The sequence below is a fragment of the Callorhinus ursinus genome, unplaced genomic scaffold (genome assembly GCF_003265705.2).
Source record: "Callorhinus ursinus isolate GAN/ISIS: 27379988/994484 unplaced genomic scaffold, GSC_fseal_2.0 scaffold3, whole genome shotgun sequence".
NCBI lineage: Eukaryota > Metazoa > Chordata > Mammalia > Carnivora > Otariidae > Callorhinus > Callorhinus ursinus.
In genome coordinates, this window is record NW_027397065.1 from 52,668,711 (window position 1) to 52,683,180 (window position 14,470).

The following is a 14,470-nucleotide window of genomic DNA, read 5'->3' on the forward strand; positions in this document are numbered from 1 at the left end:
GGGGGCGGCGGGGAGGGCGCAGGCAGCGGCTGGGAGCGCGGCGGCAGCGGCGGCGGCGGCGGCGGCAGAAGCTCGACTCCGCGGCTGGGGGTGGCCTCTCCACTGTGCCGGGCGCCTGGCTCCCCCTCGCCTCGGGCGGCGGGTAGGTGCGGCGGGCGAGCGGGGCCGGGGCCCCGGGAGCCCACGTGTGCGGGCGGGGGCGCGGCGGGGGCTGGGGGACTCGGGAGACCGCGCCTGGCCGTAGGGGGTGGGCGACGTGGCGGCCCCGGGTGCGGTGGGTGGCCGGTGGTGTGGTGCAGGACGCGTCGCCAGCGTGGGACCGCGGTGGGGTCGGGGCCGGCGCCCTGCGCTTGTGTGCGTGAGTACTTGTGAAACTGCCTGTTTGTCCACTGACTGTATGGGGATGTGTGTGTGTCTGTGCGCGCGTGTGAGAGGGGTTGAGAGAGAGACATAACGTGGGTAGTGCATCCATAACCGTGTGTTTAACTGGATTCATGAGTGTGGACTGCTAAGCATGGTCCTGGGTGTGTGGCCGAGAGAGTGTAACTCCCTCTCACTGTGTGTGTCTGTATGTGACAAGACGTGAATGTTCTTAGTGTATACCTGGTTGCGCGTGCGAGTGACCGTGAGTGTGTGGGCACGCTGTGCTGCATGAAGCTTTCACGGTCACTGCCAGTACTAGCTTCCTGCAGTTGTCGTTCACAGAATCCCAATACCAATTTCAGGTGCATTTCCTCTCAGCGTCTGGCACTGTGCAGTTAGTTGCCTGTGGAAGAAGTGGCTGGGGAGACAGAGAGGTGGCGGCCAGCAGAGGTGGACGGGTCATGGCCACCAGCTCTTCTTCCTAGAGTGCAAGGTTAAGAGAAGATGTTGGCTTGATTTCCCAACTGGTCCATTAAAATGAACAAGAGAATGTTTCTTAGGTGGGTTTTGATGGAAGGACACTGAGGCGAGCTTGCCCTTCTTGCCTAGATATTGTTGAGCCGGGCTCCCTGGGTTATACCTCTGTGGGTGACCCTGGGGGGCGGTGGGCCCCCCACTGTTTGCCCAGGTCCCTGTATGGAACTTGGGCATCTATGGTGAGGGAGGAGCCGCTGTGTGCTGCTGGTAAGCGCAGGTGGTGAAGGGAAAGGACACTGTGACGGATGCTGTACCCTAGAAAGAAGGAGAAAGTCAGGACGGGGGACGAGACTCCTTCAGTTCTGAGGAGCAACTTTCACCCAGGAAATGATGAGGTGGAGAAAATTAGTAAAAAAGTAGAGAGAGTGTTCAGCATTCTCAAGTCATTTTTTTTAAACCTATTTTTCCCATCCACTCTTACCCTAAACTCTCCTGTGTTTGCATCACTGCCCACATTTCCTGCCATGGGAAATTTCGTGAGCACATTTATTACCACACAGTTGAGCAGGTCGTCATTTAAGCTACAGGAAAACTGGATGCACGTCCTAGCTCTCCAGAGCTTCGGGGAGTGCTCGCTTCCTCGCCTGTTGAGCACACGAAGGGCCCGGAGGACGGTGGTGCTCTTGGTTCCTCTGAGTTATCTGGATTTTATTCCTAAATCTGGTCCTTCTAGGGGCTACAGTGGCCTCACAACCAACAAACAGATTATATTTCCTTCCACTCAACTTCTCCTGGGCCTCACTGACGCTGTTCATCCTCTCATACCCTTCCCCAGGTTCTCCAATGAAAGGACAGCACTTGAAACCCAGCAAATCGACCTGCTCCCCACCTCCAGACCCTTCCCCACCTTCTGTTATGGAACTGCCACTAACCCCAAGTCACTCTGGCTGGGAACTGAAGTCACCTCATTATATCTCTTCTTCATGAGTGGTAGTCACAGCTAGATCATTGGGCTGGCCTTGTCCGTTTTCCTTCAGTACTTCTTCAGTCTAATTTTGTTTTTTATTCCCACTGCCACCCCCTTATCAGGTGAACCCCGCATTTAGGGATTTCCGGAGGTAGGAACAGCTGAAGACTGTAATGACTGAAAAAAATGCCAAGCACAAGCACAGAGGAGACCCTTGATATTATCGCTGTCTGGCTAATAGGTTAAGTAAGTTCTTTGGAAGGATCTGGACCTTCTGAGGGTTGGTAGCATTCTGTGACCTAGATGGAGTCTCTTGGCCTTTCTAATTTTCAACTTCTTCACCTGTGAAATGTGATAGAAGATTTCAATTGGAATCTCGTTGCTAGATCAATTTCTAAGGTTTCTTCCAACTTTGCAAGTCTCTGATTGTCATTGGTGTTCTTTCAGTGAGAAACATTTCCCCTAATGACTTAACGGTTGTCTTTTAATACTTAACCATCTTTTAATAAAAAAAGTTCAGTGTGTCTTTAGGGAAAGGAACCAGGAAAAGGGGCAAAAGGTGGAAACAGATTATTAACTTAAACTTGTGGTTGAGTGTCAACTGCCCACATTAAGCCTTTGGCTTCAAGGAATCTTAGAGGTCACTTACTCTCACCTCCCATCAAGTGCCAGAATCTTCCATGCCATTGCCTTTTTGAAGATTGAAAAAGTGTGTTAAGTCTTATCGAGATAACTTCACACAACGTTGTAATTCAGGGTTTCTCAAATCTTTGTACTATTGACATCTTGGCCTAGATAATTGTTTTTGTTGTGAGGGACTGTCCTATGCATCATTGGCTGGTTAGCAGCATCTCTGGCACCCATTAAATGCCTGTAACAACCACCAGTTGTGATGACCAAAATGTGTCCTTGGGGAACAAAATCCTTTCACACCCCCAATCCCTGTTGAGAACCACTGTAGTAATTGAAACACAAGTCTTGTGGCCTTGTACACAAATGCCTCCTGACAAAGTAATTTAATAAGTAGTGGAACTTGTGTGTTGCTAGCTGCTTTTCTACCCCCTTCCAACTTAACCACACTCACACATTTACCTTTATCCCTCCTGGTTTCTCACTGCCTTGTTGCTATGCCTGGGAATGCTCAAGATGTTGCCGAAGGCTGAGAAGCATTTTGGAGACATTATCATAATAATCCTAATAGCGCACATTAATCCAGCTCTTATTTTGTGCCAGGCACAGTTCTAAATGCTTTACGTGGATGATCTCATTTAATCTTCATTAAGAGTCCCGTGAGGGAGATAATTTTATTCCCCACCCCCCTTGGCAGAGATGAGGTGACTCAAACTTAGAGCGGTGGGATAACTAACGTGTTCCGAGCTCTCTGCGCTGTAAAGTGGGTGGAGCTGGGTCTGTCTCCAGAGTCTGTTCTGAGCCCTCACACTAAACTCTCTTCCATGAATGGGATCTTGATGTTACCCGGTGGAAATGAATTTAAACAGCTCCATTTCAGTTGTAGAACCGAGTTTGCTTCTAGGAAGGCTTGAAACTGAAGTTGGCCGTTGGGTTCATTTGAAATAATGTGATTTCTTCTCCCTTTGTCTTCTCCTCTCTCTTTGTCACTCAGGTTATTCAGAGATATCTCCAAGGTTAAACGGGAAGAGGGATGGTGTCAGGGTTGGGTACACTGGGGGCAGGGTGCCCAGGGGAAGGGAAGGATGGAAAAAAAGGAGCAAGCAATGGATGAGGCATTCCATTTTCCAGCAAGTCCTCACCGTCATGGAAACTTTAGATATCTCTTTAGTTACCAAAACTGAAATTGCCGTATTTTTATCAACGCCTTCCTTCTGTCGTCTTAGCCTGTTCTTTCATTCATCCATGCTGCATGCTGTTTTCATGATGCTGAGGCGGTAGAAGGTGGTACACATTGGGACCAAGGGACATTAAGTCCAATGTAAATGGCTGTCAAGTAGGCTCATTGACAGGGTGGGAATGACGACCTTACCCATTACTATTAAGCTTGACGATCCAAGGCAAGCCCTAAGAAGGCTGACTGCTGCTTCTAAGACCTTGTATCAACGAAGCCGCAGGTTGGATAGCTGCCAGCGAATAAATCGTAGAGCCTTGGTTTTTTGCAAGCTTCATAGCTTAAGACAGCGGCTCTTAAGCTTTGGTGAGCTCCAGAATCATCTATAGGATGTGCTGAAACACAGATGGTTGGTCCCTATCTCCAGAGGTTCTGATCCAGCGCTTCTGGTTTGGGGTCTGAGAATTTGTATTTCTGACTACGATCCCAGGTGTTGCTGATACTATTGGTCGACGACCCACGGTCTCAGGACCACAGGATTAAGACTGAGATAACTGAATAAAGCTTACAACCCATCCACCTGAAATGTTTTAATAAAAAAATATTTTGAAGGTAGCTAAGCATTTGGATTTATGAGAACCAACAGATAGAGCAAAGATTGAAAGAACAGTCACTGCTCAGTACTAGTTCACATCTCCCTTGGAGCCTCTAAGCTGTACCTCTCATTCTGAATTTCAGAAAAGCCTTTGCTTTTTCTGAGCTATGGTACTTCTAGGTTATATTAATTCTGATCTTAGATCTTTTCCTGCTCCCTACTCCTCACACCACCCCATGGCTACTTTAGTTGGAATGATAAAATCCCTCATTACTCACAGGATAATCCAAATGAAAAGTCCTTAAACATCTTATCTGCTGCCAGATACCTTCTGATCAGTCCCTCTGAGATTAAGAAAGGTTTCTTATCTGTCCATCCAGCTTTCGTGTCCTTGTAGTTGCTTTGCATTTTTTTCTCCATTCAAATCAACATTAGCCCAATGAAGAAACCCAACAGAAACTCAAGTCAACACATTTACAGGTAACTGATGAAATTTTTTAAAATCTTGATCAAAGTTTCTTTTCAAATCACATTTCAAGCTCCATCAACCCCTTGCTTCTTCTCGACTCAGCTTCTGCCTCTTTTTGCACAACCACGCATCCCCACCTGGACAAGGGGGCTCCAAGTACCTGCTCAGAAAGATCTAGTGGTTCTGAAGCTCAGAAACTCATTATTTAAATAATATTTATTGAATATTTGCCAGGTGCTGTGGCATTGTATACACCTGGCCTTCTTTGATTTGTATATCAAAACCCTGGAAGAAGATGGGTTTCTCTCATTTACAGATGGAGAAACCAAGGCCTGGAAACTTGAAGAAAACTCTTATGTTAGTTAGGCTAATTGTATTAGTCAATATATATTTTCGTGGATCCATAATAAGAGTCAATCAGTATTGGCTTGCTTCAGCAAAAATTGGAAATCACTGGAAGGATAATGAGGCTTTTCTCCTGTATTCAGGGAACTAGACCCCAGGAAGAATGAGAACCAGGACATCACCAGAGAACTCAGCTCCAGGAGTTCAAGGTCCTTTTTCCATTGTTCTGCCAGTAATGTGACACATTCCCAAGAGTGTGTCTCTCGGTTCTAACTCTCAGCAGAGAGAATCAGATTGGCCCAGTCATTTATGGCCAAGTGGTCGCAGCAGAAGCATCGTTGCCCCGGGGCTCACTGTTGGAGGGGTAGATATTCCCAGTACAAGTGGTCTGGTGGACACTGGAATGAATGTCTCCTGCGTCACACAACCAGTGTGGCAGAGACAAGATTTGATCTCAGGTTTAACTTTATATGTCCAGGGATTTTCTCCTACCAAAGGGATGTCTGATAGAGAAACACATTAATTTGGCATGTAATAAAGATGACCTGCTTTTATTTTCAAGTCCCCCCCATGTTCGGCATTCCCTGCATGGGGTCCTGCTGCTTCCGTTTGTGCATACCTTTTGGTTTCCGAGACGTCTGTGGCTGCATCCTGGCTCCTCTCTGTCCATCTGGTTTCTCTGCCGTGTGGCCTGGCTTCTCCTTCTGCTCATGGGTGTCATGGCTCTAGCCCACCTAGCACCACTCCGACTCACAGGTCATCGAAGCTGAGGGGATCCATCATATTGTCTTCTCTTTTATCTGTACAGCAATATCGATAATATAGGCCAAGCACTTATTGTGAACACTGCCGGAAAGCTCTGAGAAGCATTTCTAACTCTTCTAACAAACTTGTCTTTTTTATTTCCCAACATTTTAATGTTAAAAAAACCAAACAAACACTTAAGAGAAAAGTTGAAAGAATTGTATGGTGAACTCTCATATACTCACCACATAGGTTCCACAGTTAACATTTTACTAACTTGCTTTGTCATATTTCTATCTACCCACCCCTCTATCCATTTGTCTGTCCATTATTTGGATGATTTCAAAGTAAGTTTCTTACTCTCATTTTTATAATCAGGAAACTGAGACCAAAACAGTTGACAGGACTTGCCCCAGGTCACCACCTCTTGTGGAGGCATGGAGCTGAGATTTAGCACTGGCAGTCTTAACTCCCAACCCTTTCTTGAGCATCAAGCAGCATCGTGTCTCCTAGAAGGGGAGAGAGAAAGACTCACTCAAGGTCAGTTAGTGGTAGGGCAATGACCAGCACCCAGTTCATCTGATTCTCAAGCTCCTGAAATTTCCATTACGCTGACCCAAAATAAATAATCTACTTTATGAATCAAGGTAGTGATTTCCTTGCTCTGCAAAGACCTGCAGGCTTGATACTTTACAAACTAACCCGGATCTCTGGAAAATATAATTTTTGGCATTTATGATATTACAAAACTATTACACTGTCAACATTTTTTTTTTTTTTTAAAGATTTTATCTATTCACTCATGAGAGACAGAGAGAGAGAGAGAGAGAGAGAGAGAGGCAGAGGGAGAAGCAGGCTCCCAAGGAGCAGGGAGCCCGATGCGGGACTCAATCCCAGGACGCCGGGACCACGACCCGAGCCGAAGGCAGACACCCAACCATCTGAGCCACCCAGGACCCCACTGTCAACATCTTAGAATAATTTATGGCAATGACAGGCTGGAGAATTATCATTTTAGATAACTTTTCACCTTGTTCAGAGGACTGTTATATATGTCATCTTATCTGAACTTTAGGAGTAGTAGCAGATCTACAAGACAGGTGGGCTGGATATCTTAATCATACTGAATAGCTGGAAACCTGGGGATTGTAGAAACAAGATGAGGAACACAGAGTCACATGGTACTAAGAACAAAGTGGGGCCTTGGTGAAAACAGCCTCTTTCAAGTGCCAGCAGACACTGTAGGTTTTGAGGAGCTACACAAATACTTAGTTAATAAAATTGAGCTTGCAAAGTTGAGATGGGGGCTATTGAAATCCTTTATGGGTTAGCTTAGTGATTTAAGGTCTGTATTCCAAAGCCACTGCCTGGTGTGGCCTCGGACAATGTCTCCTTTCTATGCCTCAGTTTCTTCATCTGTGAAATGGGTGTAATTGCAGTACTCCTTCAGAGTGTGGTGTGAAGATGCAATGAGGTAACACATGTGAAGGGATTGGTACTTAGTATGTGCTCAACAAATACCAGTCATAGAAATCTGCCATTGCTTCTCTCCTGCTTGCTCAACAGGATTCTTGTCTTCTTCGTTAAATGAGCCCCTCTAAAATCAATGGGTCTAGAGAAATCTTTTTCCTGGGGGGTGTATTTAGGAACTGTTGGAGGGAGAGTGTGCTCAGCAGCTTTTTGGGAGGAGACTTCTTATTAGTCCAGGAAAGATGCAGATTCTGCTCAAGAATTTCCATCCAAGCTGTAAATAGCCCATGTCCTTTGAGATTGCACTAGGATGCTTAATTGGATATGATAATCAGCACATGATATCTGAAGTGGAGAGTTCTGTATAAATTGTTTTCTAACCCAGGAGGTTCAGAAGGAATAGAAAAGAGTGAGGACAGAAGAAGTAAATAGGCTGGCAGAGACCTTTCTCTTGGCATGCGTATCAAATACTATAATCCAGGTCTTTCTGCCAAGAGGGCATTTAAATAGATAGGGAAAGCTCTTAAAAGGGATTTCAGAAGGATACGCTCACCTGAGTGGATTGCACTCCATCCTTGCAGTTTTCCAAAGTGCTCTCCATAAACCATCTGCACCGGAATCGTTGGGACATTTGTTAAAATGCAGATGCCTGGACCTACTGACTCAAAGACGCTTTGAAGGAGGCACCCAAATCTGCAGTTTTACAAGTGACTCTAGGTATTCTAATGTTAGAGACCCACTGTTGTCAGCAGTGTAATTCTGCAAAAGTTCAAAACGCTAATTTTGAAGACTTTATTTAGGTGGAATGCAAATTTTAGCTTGATCTCCTCTCAATTCCAGGCCTCTGAGATGGGTGTGTATCAGATGCTTTAGGCTTTCTGAGACTCAGCTTTCAGGGGCCTAGCCTATAGAGAAGACGAATAATTTCTGTAACCACATCCCAAAGTAGAAGAGATCAGTCTCCAGGTGCATAGCTGCCTTCATAGAGAAGCAGAGTAGGAAACATCCAGCCTCCAGTGACTGGGGCACAGCCAAGCTGGAGACCACCTTGTCACAATAGCTGGCTAAAAATTATATTGTGAACTCACTGGGCACTTGCTTCATAAGTGTTCATTTTCATTTTTTTTTTTTTGCAACAACCTTGTGAGCTTGGTATTATGCTTATCCCTGTTATACAAATGGGGGCACTGAGGCTAAGAAAAGTAAGTGATTCTTCCAAGGGTGTATAACTGGTTATCAGCAGAACTAGGACAGTTACCAAGGCCATACTTCGAACTGGGCTGGCAAACTATCTGACTGGCTGCCTGTTTTTGTACGGCCTGGGAGCTGAGAAGGGTTTTTGCATTTTTTTTAACTGTTGAAAAAAAATCAAAAGAAGAATACTATTTTGTGACAAGGGAAAATTGTATGAAATTAAAATCTGGTGTCCATAAATACTTTTTATTGGAAAACAGCCATGCACATTCATTCACGTATTGTCTGTGGCCGTTTTTGTGCTACAACAGAATTAGGTGACAGAGTTAGGTAGTTGTGATAATGACCCTGTGCTCCAAAAAGCCTAAAATATTTGCTAAATGGCCCTCTACAGAAAAGAAAAAAAAGGGGGGGATGCCAACCTCTGCTTTAAACCACTATGCCAGTGTCTCCCAAGCTCCAACCATTTGAATACTACCTTTGTGGTTCTCGCCACCTTCTCATGCCATCTGGAGCATTGTCTGCCTAGCACTTTTCTTAAGATCAATTAGTTTTCTTTAAATAAATTTATTTTACAAAGAAACAAAAATGTAAGTGGAAACCAGTGCCAACTGCAAGCAATAGAGGGTAGCTGTAGAAGCAAATGCAACACATATGAAACAGTTTATCGGATTTCAGCTAGATAGTTGGCACAGATACTGTCACTGTTTCTCTCATTTTCCTGCAGACCCCCTCACCCTTTCTGTGTACACTGTCCTGACTTCCAATAATAAACCTGCATCATCTTTGGAGGGCTGCCCTCCGTCTGCTATAATTGGCTGTGCTTACAAGCACAGTGGGCTGGAGGTCCCTGGGAAACCATGTCCCCCTGTGGAGGGCCCTTAACCGATAAATGATGGTTGTGGGAGTATTCATACCCCAGCGACCTCCCCACTTGTCCAGGATAATTCTGAGGCACGTTTCCACCATTTCCCAGAGCTTTTGTGTGAGATTAAGCTTCAGTGGCTTAAACACATCTCTCCTTGGCTGCCTTTCACCCCCATCCCTGTATCATTACTGCCCTGTCAGCCTACCTGCACCTGCCAAATGAACAATGTGCATTTATTTGATCCTCGCCTCAAGATCTGCTTCTCGGAGGACCTCAGTTAGATAATCGTGTTTCTAGCAAGACTGTGAGCTCGAGACCTGTTCTTTTCTTATTTTAAAAGAGAGATTACCAAATGTCAGGAAGGTTTCGAAGATGAACTAACACTTATTTGAGTTCTTTTCTTCAACGTAAATAACAGTGATTAAAATAGAAAATGAAAGGAGAACACATTTTTAACCATATGATCCAACAGTACTTAATGCTCTATCCACCTACTGCCTAATATCACGTGCTTTCTCCAGCGGCAAGAGAACCACACTTGGAAATTGATGTTTTACCTTAAAGAACGGTCCTCAGACCAGCAGCATCAGCAATTTTTCCACTCTAAACCTACTGAATCAGGAAGTTGGAAGTGGGGCCCCGCTATTGTGTTTTAACAAGCCTGCAGGTGATTCTTAGGCATGCTTAAGCTTGGGAACCACTGCTCTCCAGTAAACAGCCTCTTATTTAGTTCTGCTCTCATTGCATTCCTGGATTTCATCAGAATTCAGAATCATCTCAGACTTGCTTCCTCCCCTCAACCGTGACTGACTGATGGTTTTCTGGCTTCTGTGTGAGCCTCCCAGTGAGGTGGACCTTGTTGCTTGCCAAGACACACAGGTCAGTAACTGGACAGCTCTGATGTTGGATGACCTACTTCGGAGTGAGTCTCAAACTTCTCTTGAGATTCCATCTCTCCTTTGGAGACACAAAGACAAGACTACTTCCTTCTCTAATTATCAAGTAGAACTTTCATGTCATATTATGCCATTCATTTGACAAACACTGATCATGTGTGTCTCTTCTCATAGAACCTGTGGCCGAATTAGGGGTGAGACATTCATCAAGTGATCACAAATGTAAATACATAATATATGTTTAGAGGAAATCCTCTAAATAACAAATATGTAGAGGAAATCTCTGCCTTTAAAAATATCCGATTTCTAGAAATACTCTAGATATACTCTGTTCAGTGTTACATGAAACAGAAGTCAATGTTTCTTCTTTACTTTTCCTCTAGTCCATTCTTTTCCCCAAAAGGTAGATTAGGTATGCTTCTTAAATATTCTTTCATTGTTAAAGGGCTGTCTTCAATAACAGTTTTCTGACAAAGGAGCAACAATTTCCAGCTGAGAAATGTGTATTTATCCAGGAAGAATATTTTCTTAGTCGATTTGAAAAAAAATTAAAAGCCATTTTGCATCCCAATTGTACATATCTGCATGGTGGTCCTTTCAATATCACTGAGTTGGCATCTGTGTGGGTTTTCAGTTATGGGAATGAAACAGCCAGAACCTTTTTCTTTAGGGCTAAATCTTTCCAGGTGACTTAGTGCCAATGGCATTTTGACTGCCATCCCTAGAAAGACATTTGCTAATGTAGGTCCAACTCCTGGAATACAGGCTCTTTTTTTTTTTTTTTAATGTCTTACATACCACCATTTAGATGTCTAGATAACAATACGATTTTTTCAGTACTAATTTACAAAGAGAAATTCTTTTAAAGAGTATGTATCAACTGAAGTTTTTTTTAAAAAAGTGCTGAAGCAGCATTCTACCAATTTCTAATATTTTCCAAAACAAAGTCCCCAGAAATAGCTGAGGAGAAGAATTTTTTTCTTCTATGTAGTGAGAATTTGCGCAGTTGTAATTTTTTGGACGATGCAAGAATTTTTTTTTTTCACAGTAATGGTTACTAGGCCATCGTGATCACCATGGGATGTAGAAGGCTGCAAGGGTGCTTGTGTGTTTGATCCTGGTGATACTGTGTTTTGGTACAAGTGACCACTACTGGGTTCGGGCTTGAAGTGATGAGGCCAGCAAGAAGCTTTTGACACCTAACTTTTATCAAATATCTGGCCTTATTTGATTACAATTACACTGGTCTTCTTTTTGTCCCCCGCCCCGCTCAGAAATATCTACGCTCATGCCCAGATGAAGCCTATTTGAGACAGTTATGTGAATTGATCCTGCATTCTTTTTTAAAATCGGGAAATGATTCAAAACATTTGGTCTTTTTCTGGGGATATGCGAGGCAAAACTGATAGTATAGACTGTCACAGTCCTATAGTGTTATCGGAAGAAACCCTATCAGTCACCAAAATTATAGTTCTCATTTAGACATCCTTATACACAGGTGCTTGAATGCCTCCAGTGACAAGCGACTCACCTTTTCAAAATTCCCTTTAGCTTCTGAGAAGCTCTAATTACTTGAAATTTCTGCCTTTGTTCACTCTGCCCAGGACCCACTGGCTCAGTCCATTCTACACTTGGGGCACTTGAGACCCAGACTGGTGAGCAAACTTGCTTGAGGATAAGAACAGTGGGTTAGTAGCAGCATTGGGCTGAGAACCCAGGCGCAGTAACTCCTGGGCCAGTGCTTGCTGCTTCCATTATGTCAAGCTCCTACCCGCAATTTGGCTGTTAAGATAAATAATGTTTTACTTATTGCTGACACTTATCCAAAATAAAGGTATTGGAATATGCCCTTTGATGTAGAAATTTAACCCATGGAAGCATACTCTATGAAGAAACGTGGTCAATCCATGCACAGTTATGCATGAATATCCGCCCGTGCAATCAAAACCAGAGGAAAAAAAAATCAAAGTGCAGGAAAGCAAGCTGAGGTTATGACATAGCTCCAGGTTGGCAGATGTTGGCACTGTACCAAACTACGTTGATATTTCATTCCAGTAGGTGGGGACTATTTACAGGTGAGCCCTATGCTCACACTTCTCATAATAGAGATGCAACTACACACCTTCTGTTAACCATTAACAACTGTTCCACAGCAATCTTTCAGGATATTCTGAGTAAAAGAACAAGGGGTAAAGATGGGGTGTACTTACCTTTTGGGTTTGCCCTTTAGGTATTTAAAATTTGTAAGCCAGAAAACCAAGGGTTGGAATCAGCATTGGGTGGCATAAGTAAGATGACCTCTTCCTCCTCCTTTTTTAGGGAAAGATCAATCTCACTGTATCCAACAAGGAAAAGAAGCGCCAAAGAATCTGATAGAGTTGTCTGTTGCTGTAACTTTACTTTTGTGACGAAGCGTTCGGAATAATTTTGGTTGCTTGAGCTTGTCCTAGCCCTGAGAGAACACTGAGACCTTCCTTTGGACTTCACATGGTGTAGAAAGTTCTGTTTGACTCTCTTCTCCACGCCTTTCCCAAGACTTGCCATGCTCTTTATCTGGTTACAAGAATCTAGGACTGTTTCCCTGAAGGAGACCAAACATACGGGGTATCACTCCTTGTCCCTTAGATAAGGATACAGCATGACTGTGATTAAAATGCACATGCGGTCTAATTGAATTTCAGATTGGCAGAACTTTTAGAAGTGACATAGCTTATACCCAGGCATAGGAGATGCTTTCAGTTGATTGTGTCTTTAATTGCCTAGGTGGTTAAGGAGCCAGAAATGTAAGTATGCAAGATAAAAACACTGGTTCCTTGTACACCCCTCTCGATGTATGCAGTCTTCCTGACAAGAGGTGTCCCTGTAATCACGCTTCTGATTAGTTAGCTCTGGTGAGCACGGCAGAAAATAGTGGACTGTGATGGATTAATCAAATCAGGATAGATAAGAATCACCAATTTATCTTTTGTTACTGTTCCTCTCTCTCTGACAAAATGCAGGCTGTCTCACTGGCTTGTTAAATGGCAATCATTTTAAATTTGCTCATTGGGTTTCTGATGAGCAAGACATAACAATGTCCATTGCTATGAATATATAAGATTTTCCCATGTTGTAACATTTTCAAATGCAGTTTCAATGAGATGAACTTTAGCTAGCTTTTAACTGGTTTTCTGACTTCCAGTTTTTCTTCCTTCTAATCTGTATGTAAATACAATATTGATTTTTTTTTTTGGTCTATTACTTAGGATTCTTTTGGTTCCAAGTAATGGCTGAAACCCAGCTCAAACTGGCTTAAGAAGGGAAAAAAAAAAGAAATTTGTTGTCTCGTATGATTGGAAAGTTCAGGTGTAAAACTGTCTTAAGACACCGCTGAATCTGAAACCTCAAGTGCTCTATGTTCCAACTCTGCTTTCCCTGTGGTTAGCTTCATTCTCAGACGGGCTCTCCCCACAAAGTGGCATTGATGGCCACCAATAGCTTCAACCTGAAAGTCTGAACGGTCTAGCAACACTAGGGAAAACAGAGACTCTTTCTAGCAAAAATCTCAGGGTTAGCTTTCACTAGTCTAGCCGGAAGCTAATGCACTGGGGCCAGGGAGTGAACTGTTCTGATTGGCCAGTGCCGGTCTTGCTCATCCCCGAACCTAGGGATTGAGGCAGGGGAGGGGTGGTTCTCCAAAGGAAATTCAAAGTGCTGTTTTCAGAAAAAGAAGGATTCCTTCTCTTCCAGTAGAAGGAAGTGTGCTATGATGACAAGAACTCTACCAAATAAAGCTTGAGTTTTGGAATTCACAGACCTGGATTCTCTTCCCAGTTTGGTCAAGTGCCAGCTGTGTGACTTTGTCAAGTCAGTTAATGTCTCTGGCTCATAGTATCTTCATCTCACAGTAAGGGACAAAGACTCCTCCAAGAAGAGGAAAAAGACAGTGTTTGGCACTTGCTAACGCTTAGTAAAAGGTAACTAAATAGATGAGATGGTTTTTTGCTACTTTAAAAATTACAGTATTGTACCCTGGGTGATCTATAGATTACCTCCCAGTTGGAAAATCACAAACTCTCAAACCTCAGCTTCTTCATTTGCAAAACTAATTAGCTATTTATTTGACTCAACATGTATCTATGAAGAGAATGTAATGTACCAGGTGTTTCTCTAGGCACTGAGGATATGATAGTGATCAGATCTCTGCCTATGCCCTCTTGAAACTATTCTAGTGAGGAAGCTCAATTACTAATAAAGAAGCTATGGAGTATATATAATGCATGTGCCAGTAAGAGAAAA

General features: G+C 43.6%; 1 protein-coding gene and 1 long non-coding RNA gene across 6 annotated transcripts in view; one reads left to right on the forward strand and one right to left on the reverse strand.

Moving 5' to 3' along the window:
- The window catches only part of LOC141372388 (uncharacterized), an 11,551-nt gene extending 3,337 nt beyond the window's left edge, over positions 1 to 8,214 (reverse strand). The window contains exons 1-4 of one of the 2 annotated variants that reach the window (XR_012377580.1): positions 7,788 to 8,214; positions 6,125 to 6,273; positions 5,640 to 5,820; positions 2,039 to 2,149 (exon numbers count right to left, since the gene is read on the reverse strand). This is a non-coding gene — a long non-coding RNA (uncharacterized lncRNA). Of the gene's footprint in view, positions 1 to 2,038; positions 2,150 to 5,639; positions 5,821 to 6,124; positions 6,274 to 7,787 lie in introns of those variants that run through there. The other variant, XR_012377579.1, reaches the window with a different exon arrangement.
- The window catches only part of HTR4 (5-hydroxytryptamine receptor 4), a 179,331-nt gene that overhangs the window by 5,875 nt on the left and 158,986 nt on the right, over positions 1 to 14,470 (forward strand). The window contains exon 2 of one of the 4 annotated variants that reach the window (XM_073890899.1): positions 14,080 to 14,148. The exons of the other annotated variants lie outside the window; for them this stretch is intronic. The gene's annotated coding sequence lies outside the window, so the exon portion shown is untranslated. The remainder of the gene's footprint in view (positions 1 to 14,079; positions 14,149 to 14,470) is intronic. 4 annotated transcript variants of the gene reach the window in all.